Source organism: Primulina eburnea, chromosome 17 (genome assembly GCF_022965805.1).
Source record: "Primulina eburnea isolate SZY01 chromosome 17, ASM2296580v1, whole genome shotgun sequence".
NCBI lineage: Eukaryota > Viridiplantae > Streptophyta > Magnoliopsida > Lamiales > Gesneriaceae > Primulina > Primulina eburnea.
The window spans coordinates 15,470,995-15,492,452 of record NC_133117.1 but is presented as its reverse complement, the minus strand read 5'-3'; the positions used below and the strand labels follow the sequence as shown (position 1 = coordinate 15,492,452).

The 21,458-nt window shown below is 35.4% G+C and overlaps 1 non-coding gene across 1 annotated transcript; it reads left to right on the top strand.

Annotated features, from left to right (window-relative positions):
* Positions 1-5,116: 5,116 nt before the first annotated feature.
* On the top strand, positions 5,117-5,222 carry LOC140818871 (small nucleolar RNA R71). The gene has a single exon (XR_012115102.1). It is a non-coding gene; the product is annotated as a small nucleolar RNA R71 (small nucleolar RNA).
* The last annotated feature ends 16,236 nt before the right edge of the window (positions 5,223-21,458 follow it).

Below are 21,458 nucleotides of genomic sequence, written 5' to 3'. Positions count from 1 at the left end.
TAGAGTAGGATGTACTTGTGTTACAGATTTGATTGCATTATTGATAATAGTATGCTAAACAAGTACAGAACCATTATAGACTCCTTTCAGGAGATTACAAGAGTTAGACCAGATACAGCTACTGAGTGGAGATTTTGCAATAAGGATTCTAGATTTAGAATTCCTTTGATATTGTCGTATATGACTCGATTGTTACAGAAAGGAACAGATGGTATCCTTATGTACTCAGTAGATGTACTGAAATCGAGCTTAACATTGGCAGATTTGCCAGTGATATACGAGTTGGTAGATGTTTGCCTAGATAAGATTTTAGATTTGCTTTATATCAGAAAGATAGATGTCAGAATTGAATTCAGATCAGATACTGATTGTTGTTTTAGAATTCAGAACAGAATGATATTGAGTGTACAGAATGTTACAGAATGAATTGAAAAATCAGTAGAAGAATATCGAACAGGAGTTACATCCGATTTTGTGTGGCTCTTTGGCATGTTTCAGTATATTCAGAGATGTTCTGATGATTCTATGCTTGTTATATCTATGAGATTTTGATATGTTAACAGCATCTGATTGATTAAACGGAATATTTGAAGATTTATTGAATATTCAGAGAACCGTGATTATTGTATACAGAAATTAGTCAGGTATGAATTATAATTGAAACAGATTGTATTCAGAATATATGATATCTGCAGTTTGTATACCGATTTATTTGCACCGTTGAGACAGAAATCAGTGACTGTAAACGACACAGGTAACAGATATATCAGAATTAGCAGAAATGTCAGAAAGTCAGAAGTGCTGAGTTTTACAGATTTTCTTATTCTCTTATTTCCTTATTATGTTATATCTGCTTGCGTATTGTGATTGCTCTAAATCAGTATTTGAGACATCTTATATTGTTTGGGAGCATACTCTAATTGCAGAGGAGATATGGCAGATGATTTGGGCACTATGAAGATTGATCAGTAGTCAGAATTATCAGTATTGCCAGCAATCGTTGTTTTATGAGTTTTCTTAAACTCACTAGATCTGTATAGGTTATCTTTATCTAGAATCTGATTGATATTACTGTGGTTTGTATGTATGTTTGATACAGAATATTGTAAACAGTTGAGAGTTGCAACAGTTCAGAAATGTGATCAGAATGCTCAGAATTGTATTTCGATAATCAGAACAGAGTTTCGATTAGAGTAACTGATATGTGAATTGTGTTTGTATAAGATTGATTATTTTGTGATATCCGAATGTTTCAGAATTGTATAACAGAATTGATAGTTATAATCAGAACCGAATACCAGGTAGGTATCTCTTCTTTATTTTATATTATTAACTGACTGTTTATACCGAATAGTGCGAATCAGATATCACAAATGGTGTCAGACATGCACAGTGATGGATTCAGTTTTCATTCGGATAACAGATAGTTGTGAGATAAGCAGATTAGAGCAATGATGGCAGAAAATTGTACAGAAATGTTAGCAGGAATTGTACTGATAGGTCTGAATTGCTAACAGGAGAAAGCAGAAAGATAGAAATCATAAGATTTGTTACAGAATATGTATGTTTCTGAATAGAAATGAGAGTACATTTCTATGGTTTTCGTAATGACATTACAGCTAGTTTCTTTAGATTTTGATATGATATGATTAAGATTGACAGATTGTTCAATCTATATCTATCAGTTTGTACCAGATTACGTACAAACAGAACTAGATAACATAGATCGATGTCAAAGAAATGAGCAGATGGATTAGAATATTGAATTAGATGATATCAGATTGTGATTTTGATGGAGTTGTACTTGTGATAGACTATATCATAAGCTCTCTTGTGCAGATTTATTACAGATTGGCAGGTAGTCAGAAACATTGACAGATAGTCAAGGTGTAATAATCAGATATTGGCAGATATTGGTAGAACTTTAGTGCTGGATGATAGCACTAGTTATCCAGATAGTTCAGCATGAATAGATGTAAGACACCAATGGCGGATGATGACGATTGGGATTTGAAGATAAAGACTGAATATGTCCTGGATTGGGATAAGCAAATGTGATAACAGCTACAGGTAGTATTGTTTTGTTATAACTTACAGGTTGGTATATACGGATGTTGTATAACCAATATGATGAGATGAATTCAGTCAGAAGGATTGTGGGAAGTATTGTGACAGGATACTTCATGAATTCGTATTCCAGATGGGGATCAGGGATTTGAGTTTTGATTTAAACTCTAGTATACATTTCTTCTCGTATATCTGAATTGATGTCTTATGAGTTCAGGGACGAACTCAAATCTAAGAGGGGGAGAAATGTAATGCCCAGAAATTATGAGAAATGATAAGACAAGATTAAAAAGTGTTGCCAGGATGGAAAAATAAGAAATTCTGGAGAATGCAGCACCGCACCCGCGGTGCTAGACATCACCGCACCCGCGGTGCATGTGCAGAAAATGGAGTGCAAATCCCGTAGTCACACCGCACCCGTGGATCTGTACATTGGTTGTTTGCCATATTGTTGTCCTCCTTGCGGTCTAGTTTGACTGTTTTGACCGCCCCATGAGAAGTTAGGATGTTGCCTCCACCCAGGATTGTATGTGTTCGAATAAGGGTCATGCCTTGGGCGGTTTTGGACTCCCACTTGATGCACAGGTGCTCCTTCGGGCACATAGAATGGATTGTCATCTTGACAGTCTTTCACATAGTGCTCACCCCCACATTTCTCACAGAATACCTCTTGCAAACGCATAGTCGTGCCACCCATGTTCAAGCCATCCAGTTTCCTGTTTAAAACATCAAGTTGTGCAGTAATAGCAGATAAATCAGTTACCTGGTGAATCCCTGCACTTTTCCGCTGATTGTTTGTAATGCCCAGAAATTATGAGAAATGATAAGACAAGATTATAAAGTGTTGCCAGGATGGAAAAATAAGAAATTCTTGAGAATGCAGCACCGCACCCGCGGTGCTAGACATCACCGCACCCGCAGTGCATGTGCAGAAAATGGAGTGCAAATCCCGTAGTCACACCGCACCCGCGGTATTAGACGGAGCGCACCCGCGCTATGACACCGCACCCGCGGTCTTGTAGGCAGCGCACCCGCGGTCACGCTTCGGGAAATCTGGATAGAATCGACGAGACGGGACCGCACCCGCGGTGCATGTATGACCGCACCCGCGGTGCGACGTGCAACATGAAAAATGAGACACGTTTCAGAATTTGCATGCAATATATATATATAGATGTTTGACACGTTATTTCTTCAGAAATTCAGAAGGGAATCGAAAGTTGGGAGAGAAGTTGATTTCTTAAGTTAGAATTTGATTTACAAAGAATCCGTCTATCAGAATTCGAATCTGAACGCAGCAGCGTGTTCCTCTCGACACGAACTACACAAGGACGTAAGTTTTGTTACGTTTTGAGATGTTTTGAGAATATGATGTTGCTAGGATTGCATATGATTCAGAGATGGTATTTCTGCTACCGTAGATATTATAGAACTGAAGACAGATTAAAGAACAGACTGTTTATGTAATTGTTATGATTTGCGAAAGATATTGACTGAGATTTTGATATCAGAATTGTGTATTACTGATTTTGAATATACCGATATTCAGATTATGAGTTCTGATATTAATTATGTGATGTTCAGATTGACGGGGTTATTCAGATTGTATTATTATGCCGTCGAAACATCAGTTGATTTAGATTGATCAGATTCAGATATGATTTAGATTATATCGTGATATTATTGATATGATCAGATTGTGTTTTGTTCAGATTGATCAGATTATGTGCTGAGTTGAGTATTGATCAGAACAGATTGTGAATTGAGTTACACATTGATACAGTGTATTTATATTGTCATTTCAGATCGGATATGGACAGACTGGACTTCAAGACTTCGTCTTCCTCAGACGGGGATGACAAAGGTATAATTCATGTGATATTCGGGAAGAAACAACTCAATTGAGATCACCATTTGAGTTGCCCAATAAATCACATACTATATTCTTGTTTATAGATTTGTTTATAGAACTTGTATGCAAATCTTGCTATGCTTTGTGTACAGATCATGTTGCATTGCATTGGAATGATTATGCTTGTTTAGAGATTGTGTATTCATGCATTAAGATAGGACAGTCTGGAGATCAGGCAAACTACTAGACGTTCGGCGATATCACAGCTTAGGGGAAGATCACCGCCCCTATTGTAGACGCGGATACAGATCAGGCCGAAGTCTAGGAAAGACGTACAGCATCTCGATTGGGAGGGTAGGTGACAGACAGTGACGTCTTATTCACACCGGGATCCCTAGAGTTATAGATCGAGTCAAGTCTAGACATGATTTGATTAGAACTGCATACTTATATGGATGTGGCTCCTAGATCATGGGACCCATCATTACTGCTTCCAGTTGGGTTAGCATGTTTTATGATTCAGATTGTTTATATGCATGTTTTTCTGATTTGAGTTGCATGCTTATTCGATTAATTTCATAGATTATGAAATAGATTGTTTTTATACATGATAGCATGCTTTATAAATTAGTTTGTTTATATACATGCTTACCATGCTTTATACTGGGATTTATTCTCACCGGAGTTATCCGGCTGTTGTCTTGTTTTGTATGTGTGCATGACAACAGGTGGGGCTGGATCAGGGTCGAGATGACGATGAGAGAAGACGAGTTAGCGTGGTGATTCCGGACTTATAGTAGACTTGGTTTATTACTTGAATTTAGTAGTTGAACCTTAGACTAGTTTGAATTAGAAGTGTGTTATACAAGACTTGTATAATTATTATACTGATTTGTATAATAGATAAATGCCATTACCTTCTGCACTTTATGTTAAAAAGAAAAATTTTTAGACCCTGTTTTATTTTAATTGATAATTAAATCCCAAAGATGATTAATAAGACAAATCAGCGTCCGGGTCACCACATTGTTCCTGTCAAATTGAGGGTGATAACTGCTAGCAGCCATCTCCTCCAGTAGCTCATACCCTTCCTCAGCAGTTTTTCTCAATAGATTTCCACAAGCAGCAGCATCTATCATAGTACGATTAGGAGTAAGCAAGCCATAATAGAAGGTTTGAACGACTAACCCAAGTGGCAACTCGTGATGTGGGCATCTTCGTAATAGATCTTTGAAACGCTCCCATGCCTCATATAGTGACTCTTGATCGAACTGAGCAAATGTTGTGATGTCTGCCCGCAGCTTCATGGTCTTCGATGGAGGAAAGTATTTGATAAGAAACGCTTTCGCCATGTCCTCCCATGTAGTGATCGAACCTACAGGTAAACAATTCAACCAAGCTTTAGCCTTATCACGCAAAGAGAAAGGAAATAAACGCAGTCTAACAGCATCATCAGAAACTCCATTAAATTTAAAAGTATCGCAAATCTCAAGAAAATCCGCGATGTGTGTGTTTGGATCGTCCACAGCAGTTCCTCCGAATTGGACTGTGTTCTGAATCATCTGGATTATAGCTGGCTTGATTTCAAAGTGATTTGCCCGCACAATAGGTCTCACAATGCTAGGGCGTGCACCATCCAAAGAAGGCTGGGCATACTCTAACATTGTTATGCGGCGTGGCATCTCAATATGTCTCTCTTCACGGCGCTCCTCCTCATGCTCTTGCTCGTGTCTCTCCATCAGTTCCTTCAGTCTTTGCTGCTGTCTTCTCCTGCGAAAAGTTCTTTCAATTTCAGGGTCGAACTCAAGCTCCACGTCAAGTGACTTTGGCATGCACTAGACTAGATACCTGGAATAAAATATGGAGTGTTAGCTCAATAAAAATAAAATACACTAAAGAAAATAACTAAAAATTTAATTGTAGATTAACAGTCCCCGGCAACGGTGTAACGACCCATTACAGACCCAGTGGACCGCCCATACGGCCCACTGCCCCAATCGACCCAAGGCTATCCCGATCTTGTGACTTGGCCCGTAGGCCCAGTGGGCTTGCCCACCCTGTGGTGTCACTCACGGGCTTTCCATAGGCGTCATATGGGTTACTCATAGAACTCTTAAGCCCATGAACATAAGTTTGTGCCTCCCCAGGATCGAACCCAAGATCACATGGATATATAGATACTTGGCACCATCCTGGTACCAATTGATGATATTGATGTGGTGAGAGAGTTTGTTGATGTGTTTGAGAATGATGTGCCGTGTTTGCCTCCGGACAGAGATAGGGAGTTTATGATTGCTTTGATGGTCCCTGGAATCATTGCTCGTTTATCAGCGTTGGTTATTAGGGCTACATTGACGGACAGGATCCGTAGAGAGCAGACTGTCGTGGTTCAGTTGATAGAGATGAGAGCTAGAGCAGAGGAGAGAGCTACCTTAGAGTTTAGAGTGTATGGTGATGGTTTGGTGACCCTTAGAGGTTGTATTTGTGTTCCTTCAGAGTTTTGGAAGAGTTTGCATAGAGCTATGGGTTCGCGGTTAGCATTTAGTACAGCTTATCATCCTCAGAGTGACGGTCAATCAGAGAGAGTCATTCAGATTCTAGAGGATATGCTCAGAGCTTGTACTATCGATTATCCAGGTAGCTGGGATTCTATGTTGCCGTTGACAGAGTTCACAATGTGTTTCATGTTTCGATGCTCAGGAGAGTATATTGCGAATCTTTCCCATGTTCTTCGCCACGAGCCATTGGACTTGACGCCGAATTTGACATACCAAGAGATTCCGATTCAGATTTTGGATCGCAGAGTTAGAGTTTTGAGCAACAAAGAGATCGGCATTGTTAAAGTCCTTTGGAGGAATCATTTGATAGAAGAGGCTACGTGGGAACCAGATGTTCAGATGAGAGAGAGGTATCCTGAGTTGTTCGTGTAGTGACGTCAATTTCGCGGACGAAATTCCTCTAAGGAAGGGAGATTGTAATAGCCGAGCCCGGTGTACGGTACGATTTAAGTTTCGTATGTTAATTGGGTTTTGTGATTAGATGTTCAGAGTTGTGTTTTGGACCATAGTATTATTGGTTATTGTTTTATTGAGGTGTTAGCTGGTGTTGATTGTTCGTTTCAGTGTTTCGGATCGATTTTAGTTGATTTAGTACTGTTCATTGTCGTGGCTTGAGTGCACCCGCGGTCTTAGTGGTCCAGGAAATGTGGGTTTGGTCGAAGGCATGGCGCACCCGCGGTCCTTGGAGTGCCGCACCCGCGGTCCTTGGAGTGCCGCACCCGCGGTCTTGCTTTTTGGAGGTATGGTCGAGATTTAAAGTAACTTTTTGGATGATTTGACTTCATTTCTCTTCTTCTTTCCCCTTCAATCTCGTTTTTCTCTCTAAGGAGCAAGGGTTTTCTTCCATCTCATCCATTTCCTACCTTTGATTCTTGGATCTAGTTCGATTTTCGACTTGAGATCGACGTTCTACGTGGTATAAGGAAGCTTAGGTAAGTTTTTGGTGCGATTCTAACATGGTTTTTGGAGATGAGTTGTTATAGGGTGATGTTATTGTTGGTTTAATGGATTGTTTGACTTGTATTTTTGGATATAGAGTTGATTTTGGTGTTATTTATGGATTATTGTTGTAGGTGGTGTACCAAGAGTATAGTTTGAGGTGTTCTATTGGTTTGTAAGTGGAATTTCATCCCTTTGCTCACATGATGATATATGTATTGTGTTTTAAAGATTTTAAAGTGATATTCCCTTCAATTTATTCATTGTTATGTATTGATTTCATTGATTATCTATTGGAGGCATTGTATGTCTCACTATTGTTAAAAAGGGAATACAAGAGAAAAGATAGAGATTGCGAAACGACGGCTTTAAATGCTATTCAGAGTTCAAATGTTTTATTGGATTGATTTATCATAGTCAGAGCATTGCATGCAATTAGATGATCATCGACCATAGGCTTTTATCCCTCACAGTTATCGATTTATATCGATGGGATATTTGCAACCACAGACAGAGATACTATTGATATCAATCCAACCAGAGAAAAGAGAAATACCATCGTATTGCTATCTATTGCTATGTTATTGCTACAGTTATTGCTACAGTATTCATGTTTCAGAGTTGATGGTATTTATGATTTCAAAGTCATGTTTTACAGAGTATACTATGTATCATTGCTATGTAGAGTTCCACTTGCTGAGATTTATTCTCATTTCAGTTATTTCATGTGATGCAGATAAGAGTGACCGACCAGGACAGTGATCGTGGATGGGGGTCATATGCATACACCGTTGGAAGGAAGATTATTTTGCAAATATTTTGGGACATGATCATAAGAATGATTGTTTTGTATTTTGTATATCATTTGAATGATCATGTATTTATTTTGTAAACATTTTATGAAATGTATTTTGAAACTCCTTCCATATCTGAAATAAAATTTTAAATTCCGCTGTATTTTAATCGTTACGGGATAGAGGTGTCACAAACGGCGCCAAAAACTTGATCGAGCAAAACTTGCACAGTAAAATCCCCAATAAAAATATGATTTTGTATGCTCAAAATAAATCGCAAGTGCACGATGTCAAGTTATAATATAGTGTACGTGAGTACGAGTATCGTTCCACTGAAGACTGTGTTTAACAATTATTATTTTAGTTATTAAAACTTTAGCGATGAAATTTGATTGTTTGTTTAATGACTAATAAAATTCAAGAAAATTTAAATAAACAAGCTCAAAGATTAAATGATGAAATATGAATGCTAAATCAATGGATTAAATTTCAAATGATAAAAGAATTTGTTGGGAATTCTGGTTCACCTACCCCTTATTAATTAATTAATTCGTTCGATTGTGTTCTACGCTTCCGACAGGATTTCCTATTCAATTGAACACACTCTCTCGAGCTATGCCAAACTAATTCACTCAATGAAGTAATTAAATGTCTTTAATTATTTATCAAGAATGAATCGCATTTCGATTTATGAAACCCCCTAGTTTTCGACCCTAAGGACTATGACTATCGGCACGTATCCAATTTCATATATCTATGTAAATTGTAGATCCGCGAATTATACCACTCGATCCTATCACTAGTTATTCTCTCGAACTCACTCGGGATACAAAATTGTCGTTAAAGTTAGCTACGCTCAACGACACAACGAAAATCGTAGAATAATCAAGAATAAATTACAAATCGAAATATAAATGAACTGGATCAAAGTTTGGGGTAGGATCCCCTTTACTCCCAACAAATATGAAAGTTAGCTACTAGAATTCATAATTAAAATAAGCAAAACAATGTTTAAACAAAGGAAAATAAACTAGAAATACTAGGCGTGACGAAATCTGCGAAGAACGATGCCCGGAAACCGTCGAATCTTCAATCCAAGTGCAAAAGCTCTCCAAAATCCTTTGTGGCTCTGAAAATCTGTCTGAATGAATGCCCAAAATTCGTGCCATCCCCTTTCCATAGCAACCACCATCCAAATTAAGGTAAGAAATCGCGAATGAAACTTTCCAAAAATAAGCGGCACTCGGGCGGTAGAGAAGTACCGCTCGAGCGCCAAGTTTCTGTAATGTTGCTCGGCTGGTGCGGCATTCGCGCTCGGGCGGTAGAAAATCACCGCCCGAGCGCCAAATCTCTGTCTCGGCACTTCGTCTTCTCGCGCCCGGGCGGTAGAAATGTACCGCTCGGGCGCCAACCTTCTGTAATGTCTTTCAGTTTTTTCACTTCTCGCGCCCGGGCGGTAGAAATGTACCGCTCGGGCGCCAAGTTTCTGTCCAACTTCTTCAGTTTATTCACTTTGCTATATTTTCCGTTTTCCGACCATTTTTCCTGCAGATTCATCACACACAAGTGAGACATGCAAATAATTACTATAAAATGAACAAAATGTAAATGAAATGCATGCATGCACAATGTAAACACAACTAAAACTAATGCAATAAACACGTAAAAACACCACTTATCACTAATTATGATGAACTCACCTTTGAAGGTGTGCAGGCTGTGTATGAAGAGCTATACGAAGATTGGATCAAAAGAAATGAAACAAATTATGTGCTCTCAAAGGAAAATACTGAGTTAAAGAGTATCTTGTCTCGACTGGAAGTCTTGTTTAGCAGGAAGGACCTCGAACTGTGAAAAGTCAAGGATGATCTTGAGAAGGTTTCAAAGAATCTTGCTAAATTCAACTCAAGTTCATCAAAACTTGACTCAATGCTAACCATAGGGAAGGACAACATAACTGGTCTTGGATATGTTGAAAGCGCATATGAACATGTTAATCTTCCAACTCTGGATCCAAATCAACTGTTTTTGTAAAGGAAAGTGAAGACTTTCTCTTTCCCCTTAATAGTGAAACCTCTCATGAAGACTCTGGTAATCTCAAAGCAAGCCTCAGAACAATTGCTGAAACAAAATAGAGCTTCCTCCTCTCATTTGAAAGTTGACCCGCTAGTGAAGATGTCACAAACCAAGAAGCCAGTGTCAACTTCTAAATCAAAGTAAAGAAAACGACATTTTATCTGCCACTACTGCTATAAACCTGGGCACATCAAACCCTTCTGCTACAAACTAAGAAATGACTACCTGAATTGGCAATCAAATTGGGTGTTGCACAACACCAAGCACAACACCAGAAACAAAATTTCATCCACGAGGAAAAGATGGGTACCCAAAACTGTTATTCAATGCAATGTCATTTATACTTCTTTATAAACTAACATTGTAGGTACTGGGTACTTTGATAGTGGGTGCTCACGCCACATGACCGGATCTAAAGAACACCTCACGGATTATGTTGAAAAAAAAAGTGAGCGTGTAACCTATTGTGGTGGTGCCAAAGGTATAATCGTAGGAAAAGGAACCCTTTATGTGGACAGGCTCCCTGAGCTTCATAATGTTCTACACATTGAAGGAGTTAACTCGAATCTAATAAGCATAAGTCAACTTTGTCACGATGATTTACATGTTAGGTTCAATAAAAATAATTGTGAAGTTTTTAATGATGTCAATGTTTATGTAATGTCAAGTACTCGATCTACTGATAATTGCTATCAATTGGGAGAAGTTGATGGTTGTAGAAGTGCCAAGGTGAGAGATGTAGACCTATGGCTTCAGAAACTGAGACATGTGAGCTTCAAGACCTTGAAAAATCTGTGTAAGTTTGATGTTGTGAGAGGTAGGCAAAATTTGTGTTCAGGTAATGCGTATGTCTGTGGACTGTGTCAGAAAGGTAAACAAACCTGTGTTGCGCATCATATGTTGCAACACTTTGGGACAACACAATGCCTTGAACTCTTGCACATGGATCTAATGGGTCCGATGGATGTTGAGAGCTTGGGTTGTAAGAAATATTCTTTTGTTTGTATTGATGATTTTTCGTTTTTTACTTGGGTAAGTTTCCTTGGAGAAAAATCTGATACATTTGATGCTTTTAAGAAATTGCATGCTAGGATAACAAATATGTCTGATATGAGGGTGGTCAAAATAAGAACCGATCATGGTAAGAAGTTCGAAAATTCTCATTTTATTTTTTTTGTGTGATAAGAAAGGTATAACTCATGAATATTCAGCTCTGAAGACCCCTCAACAAAACGGCATAGCTGAAAGGAAAAATCGAAGCCTCCTAGAAATGGCTCGGGTCATGCTAAGTTCCAAGAATGTGTCAAAATATTTTTGGGCCGAAGCTTTAAATACGGCATGTCACGTTTCCAACCGTGTATATTTAAGGAGTCATTCTACAATGACCTCATATGAGACTATCATGGGAAGATAACCAAACCTTAAATATTTTCATATTTTTGGATGTGTAGGTTATGTGTTGAATGATAGAGACCATTTAGCTAAATTAGATTTCAAAAGTGATAAATTTCTGTTTCTTGGATACTCTATTAATAGCCGTGCTTATCGTGTATTTCATCTAAGAGCCAGGACTACAATTGAATCAATTAACATTGTGTTTGATTATCTTGCAGATCTGACAGTTAAAATACCGGAGGGTGATGTAGAAGAATTGCTGGATATAAGTGAGCCACTTACCAGAAATGGTGTTGAGACCAGTAAGTAAACACCAAGCACAACACCGCCTATGAACCGAACAGTAACTGTGGATAAATATATCGATGATTATGTTGATGATGAGTTGATCGATTGTGAAAATAAAAATTCCCAGCAAGATTCAGAGGAATCACCCATCATCACAAATCATTGGTGAAGTACATGATGATGTGCAAACAAGAAAGAAAGAAAAGGTGGACTACCGCAAAATGATTGGTTTAATCTACATGAGCTCCGAGTACTCCCAGGTAAGTCAATCTTGTTTTGTGTCTCTCATTGAATCTAAGAACATTAACGATGCACTAAAAGACGAATTTTGGATCAATGCAATGCATGAAGAACTTGAACAATTTGTGTGCAATGATCTATGAGATTTGGTTCTTAGACCATCGAATACCAATGTTATTGGAACAAAATGGATTTTAAAAAATAAAACGGATGAATATGGTAACATTGTTCGAAACAAAGCTCGGTTGGTAGCTCAAATATATACGCAGGTTGAGGGGTGGATTTTAATGAAACATTCGCTCATGTAGCCTGAATTGAGTCAGTCCGAATGTTGCTTGCCATAGCATTCCATATGCGCATCAAGTTGTATCAAATGTATGTTAAAAGTGCCTTTTTAAATGGAATTTTGAATGAGTAAGCATATGTAAGTCAACCAAAAGGATTTGAAGATCCACATCACATGGACCATGTCTACAAGCTGAAGAAAGCTCTATATGGACTGAAACAGGCTCCACGAGCATGGTATGGTAGGTTGGCTGATTATTTGATCAACTTGGGCTTGAAACGAGGTTAGATTGATAAAACTCTCTTTATTCAAAAATTGAAGCATGATATTCTAATTTGTCAAGTTTATGTATATGATATTATCTTCGGTTCTTCATCACAAAAACTTGTTGATAACTTTGTTGAATGCATGACTTCACAATTTGAAATGAGCATGGTAAGAGAGTTGAATTTCTTCCTTGGATTGCAAGTTAAACAATTGTATGATGGTATATTTCTATGTCAATCCAAGTATGCTAAGAATCTGGTTAAAAAGTTCTGAAATGATAATTCTAAGCATATGAAAACTCTTAGGGTCAAGCGAAAAACTGTCTAAAGATGATGTTGCCGACGGTGTTGAAAACACCATGTACCGCAACATCATCGGTAGCCTTTTGTACCTAACTGCTACTCGCCCTGATATCATGTTCATTGTGTGTTTGTGTGCTAGGTGCCAAGAAAATCCAAAAATATCACACCTGAAAGCTGTGAAACGTAAGGGGGTGTATTCATTCTATACTTTCAAAGACTTTTAATGACTTTTTTTAAAATATAGACTTTTGTGGAGTTGATGGATTTTTATTGACTTTTATGGAATCTCATAGAATTGTAAAACAAATTTCATAGACTCTTATAGACTTTTTTTCAAGATTTTTGTAGACTTTTATAAACATTTTCATAGAATTATGTTAATTTTGTAGTTTATAATTGTGATTTATTTTTATTAATTTTTTAAAAATAATTAATGGACATAGATAACTTCTTCAATTTTAAATTTTTTTTTTTATTTATGAATGTAAATGAACTATCCAATTTATTGAAATAAAAATTTCAATTCTTTATGTCAATTCAACATATTAATGAATAATATTTTTATAAGTTCATAATAAAATTTTATTAAAAGAACACTCAAAATAATTAGTAATCTTTTATAAAAAAATTTTTATCATTATTGACAATTTGATCAACATCGTTCTACATTCTATTGGCTATGATATCCCTCCATGCATTAGCATTTGCTCGTTGTTGTTTTTGAGTATTAAACAACTGATCAAAGTCGTCACCTTCATAAACTTGTGCTGATGAAGACAATTGAGCTTCATTATCTAGTTCAATTTGAAATTCATCAAATTGACACTTCTTTCAAAGAAAATTGTGTAATATAGCACATGTCAATCCAAGCCCTGTTAAGGGTGGGAAAAAATACCGAATTTTCGGTATACCGAGATTACCGTAACAAAAAAATATTGAATTATCGAATTTTAAGTATACTGAAGATTTCGGTAAGGTACGGTACGGTAACAATACCGAATTTTTCGGTACGGTAACAATATCCAATTTGGAAATTTTGGTATATACCGGAATACCGGAAAAATATACAAAAATTTCAAAATATATAATATTTTAAAACAATAAATTATAAATTTCTTTAAAATGTAAGGTTTTTTTGGTTCGGTATAGTATCGATATGAATTTTCTTATACAATAATTTAATATATAGATTAACTAAAATTAAAGAAAATAATTAAAAATAGAATGTTAAATAATAATAAATAAAAAATTAAATTTTAATTATGTTTTTAAAAAGTACAAATAAAAATAAAAATAAATAGATGAGAAAAGAATGAAAGTTTGTATTGAATTTAGGAGATTTCTCAATTAAATGTATATCCAAATCTTTAGGTTGACTCAAAAACTTTTGTTGACATTTTATTGTTGTACCTTATACTATAATTCTTGTACTTTATACTATAATTCTTGTACTTAATAGAATTCAATAGATTCATTAAAAGTCTATTGACATTTTGAATACCTATAGGCTTTTGTAGAGTTTTTAAAAGTCAAGTTTGAATACCATATGACTTTTTAAAATTCTACAAAAGTTTACATTGAATACCACTAAACTTTTTTAGAGTATATAAAAGTCTAGTTTGAATACCTCTAGACTTTTAAACTCCATAAAAGTCATTAAAAATCTATAACCAATACACCCCACGTATACCTAGATACATTGCAAGTACACTAGAATTAGGATTGTGGTACACACAAGAAACAAACACAAATTTGGAAGGTTTTTCTGATGCTGACTGGGCTGGAGACCTAGATTATAGGAAGAGCACATCAGGTAGGTGTTTTTACCTAGGGAATAACCTTGTGTCCTGGTAAAGTAAGAAGCAAAATTGTGTGTCACTGTCCACAGCTGAGTCTGAGTATGTAGCTTCTGCTAGTTGCTTCTCACAACTTGTTTGGATGAATCAAATGATTGAGGATTATGGCTTCCACAGTGATATCATGATAGTATATTGTGAAAATATAGTGCTACAGACATTTCTAAGAATCCTGTTCAACACTCTCGAACAAAACACATAGATATAAGACATCATTTTATTCGATATTTGGTTGAAAAAGGCATAATTTGACTGGAATTTGTTAAGACTGAGAATAAACTGGCTGATATATTCACGAAACCTTTGGATTTTGAGAGGTTTTCCAATCTTCGGAAGTCTCTTAGCATGTCTTACAATAATCACACACACATGTTGTCATTGGTGTTGCCAACACTGGTGACAACACCATTTTTTCATGTCTATTTTTTGGATGCTAGGCATACTGCATAATCATAATCATCATATTTATTTTTGTAAAGTCTGAACAGTGAAGGCAATTTCTGAAAGGTACTCTATGAGTGTTCATACTTCCAATCAAATGTTGAGGAGTAAATTATGTTCAATCCAAGGCATCAAGTGTTGAGGATTTTCATGGAAATCGTGATCTTGTCCAATATGAAAAGGTGACTTGGAAAATGTGAGCATAAGGAGAAAACAGAAAAGAAGTAAATAAAAAAAAAAAATTGTTTAGAAGAAAATGGAAAAAGCTACCTAGAGGAGTTAATTGAAGGCCGTTCTTCTAGTGTGGGAGCCACCACTTCTAAATAAAATAGTAATGGAAAAAGCTATCTAGGGTAGTCCATTGAAGACCGTTCTTCTAGTATGAGAACTACCATTTCTGAATCAAAAGAAAATTTTACGGAAGTTTGACTAAAACTCAGTGGTGTTGTAAGAGGTGTTGCCAACACCAAGTTCAGACACACCACAATTTATACACTGCCTGAATTTTCGATAATTCATCATTTTGGAGACATATTTAGGACATGCATATCGATTTTTGTTTCGTGAATTCATCATATGCAGTGACATATCAGTATCTGACCTATGACAGTTGATAAAAACCTTGAATACCTAGATTTTGAATTTATGTGATTACTTGTGCTAATGGGTTATAATCGACATGGGTTTTCACTGGATATTCTTTTGAAATCGTCGTAACACGAGTTTGAATCAATTTTACTGTTTGATTTTGGGATAGAACCGTAATTGATGTTTTGGGAAAATTTCGGAAATATTACCTTCACCGTGTAGAGTTTTCGGAGCTGAAGGATTGAATCGATTTTTTTTGTAAGAGTAAATATGTTTTTTTTCGTTAAATGCCTGATAATTACTCTTGCTTATTCTCATTTACCCTCGCAATCTTTCCTTGCTCTCGTAATTTCTTTGTGGGTTTTTGTGCATAACACTGATATACCTCTATAATTTTCTGTCATATTCTACAAATGGCCGAAGATACTGCTGATGTTGAGTCCGATGTTGTCAAAACCGCTGACAACCTTGACTCTTTTGATTATGATGCGAGTCATTCTATCTCCACCAAGTTCTACACTGAAGCTACCTTAGTCCTATGGCTTCTCTATGTGAATAGAGAATTCATTGAAAAGAAGAACATTGACATGGAGGCGTATGACCAACAAAACTTGATGAATTAATTTCTTCAAAGATCAAGGACTATTTGCTATGATTGTCAAGTTCTCCCGAGTGTCATCAAGGAATTCTACAATACCCTCGCGGAAGAAGAAAATTAAATCACGGAAGACATCAATGCTATCACTGATTTACTCCTTTTTCTTCCCTAATCTTTGGGATACTGGAGCTATAGGGGTTTCTCAAAGAAGATGATGAGACCCTTTTTGATGTTAAAGAAACCCTCAAGATCGCTTCATCTTATTTCAAGAGTAACAGGAAACTGAACCTACCTTGGTCAGCTAATGGTGTTGCCACTACTGTTGGAAACACAACGTCCTCGTCTACTTCCACTCCCAATGGATTTGTCATGCTCTATGTTTCTTACTTATAGGACCAAATTGAATTTGGTTTAAGTAGATTCAAAAGGCCAAAGAACTCATTGCTTACTAAGAATAATATGTGGCTGAGTAGAGGAAGTTTTTGGAAGTTGGCTTACATTCTGGCCAAAAAAGAGGAGTAGGAAAACCACAAAAATGACACAGAATATGGATGGTGCTATGGATGTTGCTGAAGCATAAAATGACACAAATCATGGATGGTGCTAGAGACTGATGAGAAGAAGATAAAGGATGAATACATATACTCTGTCTGCAATCCTGTTTTTGGGATGCTCTTATATCTTTTTGCATGATTATTGAATTTTTATTTCCTATGTCTTCTTATGTTTTCAGGTGTTCTAATGATGGTGTTGACAACATTGTCAACAACACCAGTACTCTAACATGTTTAATTCAGGAGGAGATGAACTTTGACTCGGGGGGAGATACACTCTAACGCAGTGGAGTTTAACTGAGCTTAACATAATAAGAAATGACCAAGATTATCATTTTTGGATGTTTTGTCCAGAAAGACAAAAAGAGGGAGATTGAAAGGAATATTTATTCCTTTTTTATTTTGCTAAATTAATATTATCATTTTAAAATTTTTTTTTTCTAGATTATAATATTTTGCTTGATTTATTTCTAAATGATAAGATCTTGGTTGATTCATCTCTGGATATTATATGATTTGTTTTTAATATGTTTTTATCTTTATGATATTTTATCCTTGTTTAATAGAATTTTATTCCTAATAGACTATTGTTTTTTTCATTTTTTCTGTAACTCTTTTATGGAATAGTTTTTATGTCAAGCAATGGATATATATATATATATATATATATATGAAGAACCTCATGGTCCCAGAGGTCTAGAGGAGAGAGTTGGACAAGAGGGTTTTTCACAGAGAAGAAATTATAAGAGTCCAACATATATTTGCTCTGCAGTATTTATGTGATCGGGTAGTCACTTTATTTTACAGCTGTTGAAGTTTTGTGTGATCGTGTGATCACTTTGTTGTGGAGAGGATCAGTTGGAGGTTTTCAGAGTGCACGTAGAGGTCGACAGAAGAGTTCTTTCATAAAAGAATATAGGAGAGTCGAGCCTCTTTTTATGAGAAGTTTTCGTGTCATCGGTCGATCATTTTGCAGCTCAGGAGAGCTGCTGGAGTTTTTTTTCTGAACAAACACATATCTCAGTTATTGAATATTTTCGTGTGAAGCCTTTGTGTGATTGATTCATTGACCTTCCGTGTTGCTGATTGGTGTTGACAACACTCATGAATAACACTGACGCAGAGTGTTGATCAAAGAGTGTTTTTTTATTTGTTTTAAGCAATCTCAGTTTATGTATCTAGTTTTTATGTGGTTTATTTTGATGCATGTTAATTCTTTGGAGTGTAAAAGAATTTAGTTTTGTTATACTCACTACTATTGTTTTGGTGGAAACGATTACATAATTTTTCTAGTGAATTTTTCGCAATGAGCCATTACACAAGGATTCGTACTTTTTCATAATTTAAATTCAGTGTTTATTTATTTAAGTTTACATGTGTGTTAAATAATCAATTTCTGCTGCATGTTGCGTGCTCGTGCAGACAACATAAGAGCACAACACTAACTACTGATACACACAATATTTTAATTTATTTCATTGAAATTTATGAGCAACATTCCTTTCATCCTCCTTAATAAATAGAAATTGATTATGTTGTTCTAATTATTTTATTGCAAAAAGTTAGAGCAAGTGAGAAAATGATCGTTCGAACACTACTGCTGAGTTTATTTAATATAAAGTTTACATAATGACAAACAATCGCATATTCTCATTCCTATGTTTACTGCCTCGTTATGCACTAATTATTTGTTTTTTTTTTCGGTGGGGTCAATCCACATATCTACGAAACAGTTCAAATTAGTATAATTATGGAAACAGTAAGTAAATTATTTTAGATTTTGTATAAGAAATTTTGTTCATTAAATGGTGAAGTCGAAAGAGATCAACCTCGTATTTAATTAGTTTTAGATTCTTTCATTATAAAATAGCAATCATAAATCCCCATTATTAATTGGATCTTTGATGGAATAATGATCGATCAGAAAATATATTTTGTATAGAATATGCAGAAAGTTAGTGTTTGATTTACGTAACATCTAACGTGTATGTTTCATAATAGTTTTGTTTACTTTATATTCCTTGAAATCACACTGAAAATTTTACTTTGTTTTTACATTTAGATTCGTCGATTCCATATGTATTAAATCTCGGTTTTCTCGTATACAAACACAGCGGAAATTTTAAAAAATTCTTGATCTTGACATTCAAGATATTTTTGAGCACTCGTACGGTTTGAATAAATATAAACATACATAGTAGGTTTAAAACTTTTATTTTAGTGGAAAATTTTCACTTGGCTCCAACTACACCGATATGAACGAATGTAGCACTTGTCGTAAATCCAACGTACGTTCTTCGAGGCTCTTTTCTTCAATTTTCTAATCAGGTCCACGACCGGATTACTTGTTCCTTTTCCAACTTACACTAGAAAGTATAGAAGGATTTTTCGTTTGAGATTAAAAAACGAAAGACAGCTCAAAACCGAACTTTCTTTGTGGAGGCCGAAAATTGAGAGAAGGGAAGGAGGATTTTCGAAAACCTTAGCTTGGAAGCTAGGGTTTCGAAAATTGCATGGGTTAATTGTGTTTAACACTAATCCTAATACATACATATATATATATATATATATATATATATATATATATATATATATATATATATATATATATAAAAGCTTATAGCTCATTAATTAAATTAAAAACTTAATGAGTTTAATCAATTAATTATTCTAGTCCAAATATTTTAATTAATTAATTTATTTTTAAAGTCCAATTAAGAACCATAATAATATGTATGTTGGTCTTGTACTCCTACAAGCCAATTAAATATAACCATTACATTTAATTTAAATCTTTTACAAATTCAACATTTGAATTTTTTAATATTTAAATTATAAATTCAACTATTTGAATTTATCACCTCCAAAATTTAATAGTCATAAATTCAACTCCTTGAATTTATTCTCTCCAAATTTTAAATATCATAAATTCAACTTCTTGAATTTATTATCTCAAAATTTATTTATCATAAATTAAAATCCTTGAATTTATTATATCATAATTTTATATATAAATTCAACTACTTGAATTCATTATCTCAACGTTTTCTATAAATTCAACTCCTTGAATTTATTATCTCAACAAAGACAAAATAATTCAGTATTTGTGTGACCCTCAATGGTTCAGGGATACAGCTAACCGTAGATTCACAAATATTTGTGATTCAAGACATATTCCTTTTTTCGGGCTTACCCTAATTTGTCACATTCTATGTATCAACAATTGATCATGAGAAGTCAGAAATAATATTTCTGATTAAACTCATCGAATCATGGTAAAAACGTCTAGTAGCATCGCCTTATGATTCCCTATGTATCATTGATAGTGCCTGCAAGAATCAGTTGGTTATGATTAAAGTAAAGTAGGTCCCTTCATCTCATATATCCCGATCGAATCTGCAATCATTGGTTCATCGAGGGTTGTATAATAATTCGATAACCATGTGACACATCTTTGAGAATAAATAGTGGCATCGCATGCACAATTGGAGAACTCCTTCTCTAACGTACATCTCATACTCTAGCCAAAGATTTCATGCACTATTATTTCATCAGATCACATAGGATATCCACACCCGTAGGTGAGTCGAGAATTCCCGACTACAATGCACTAGCTCCTACATGTGCCGCAACTGTACCCAATCTCGCCACCCGATGACCCTCCTGGAGTCGGTAAATGAGTCAAAGCACATCCCTAGCATATAGAGCCTCGGTGTTGTCTCGAGTCGTAAGGACTAATGGTGTACAATCATAACCACTAAGTTATCCTCTCGATGAATAAACCACTTGGAAAGTTCGAGGGAGTGTAGTTCGGTATAATCATCATATGACTATATATCTGCATGTTTGGACATCTCTATGCCCTTACCAAGAAGCGCGGTACACGACATTACATATGCTAGTCTCTAGCTCAAGCGACCTTTATCCGCGTTTTAGGCACCTGAATCGACTATGAACGAATTTAGATCATACAGTGTGTTTACAAATGAGTTTCAACACATCGAATCACGATTCATTTGTATTAAAGTATAATCAAGCTCTTTATCTATGTTGTTCATATGGGTATACAGATAAAGAAATTACAAACTATTAAATAATGAATTATATTAACATAAAGATTGTTTATTACAATTGAGTTAATAAATTCACTAGCCAACAGTTGGTTTATAGGATATGTACTCTAACAATAACTGATATGTTAAATCAAAAAATATACACGTTCTTAATATTTTTGCTATAATTTGAAATTTCGGAAACTCTATGTCCAAATGTATTTCTCATTTATTTTGTAATATTATGGATTTCTCTCATTCCCATAACTTTCGTATTTTAATCGATATATGTAGGTTTTAAAGTT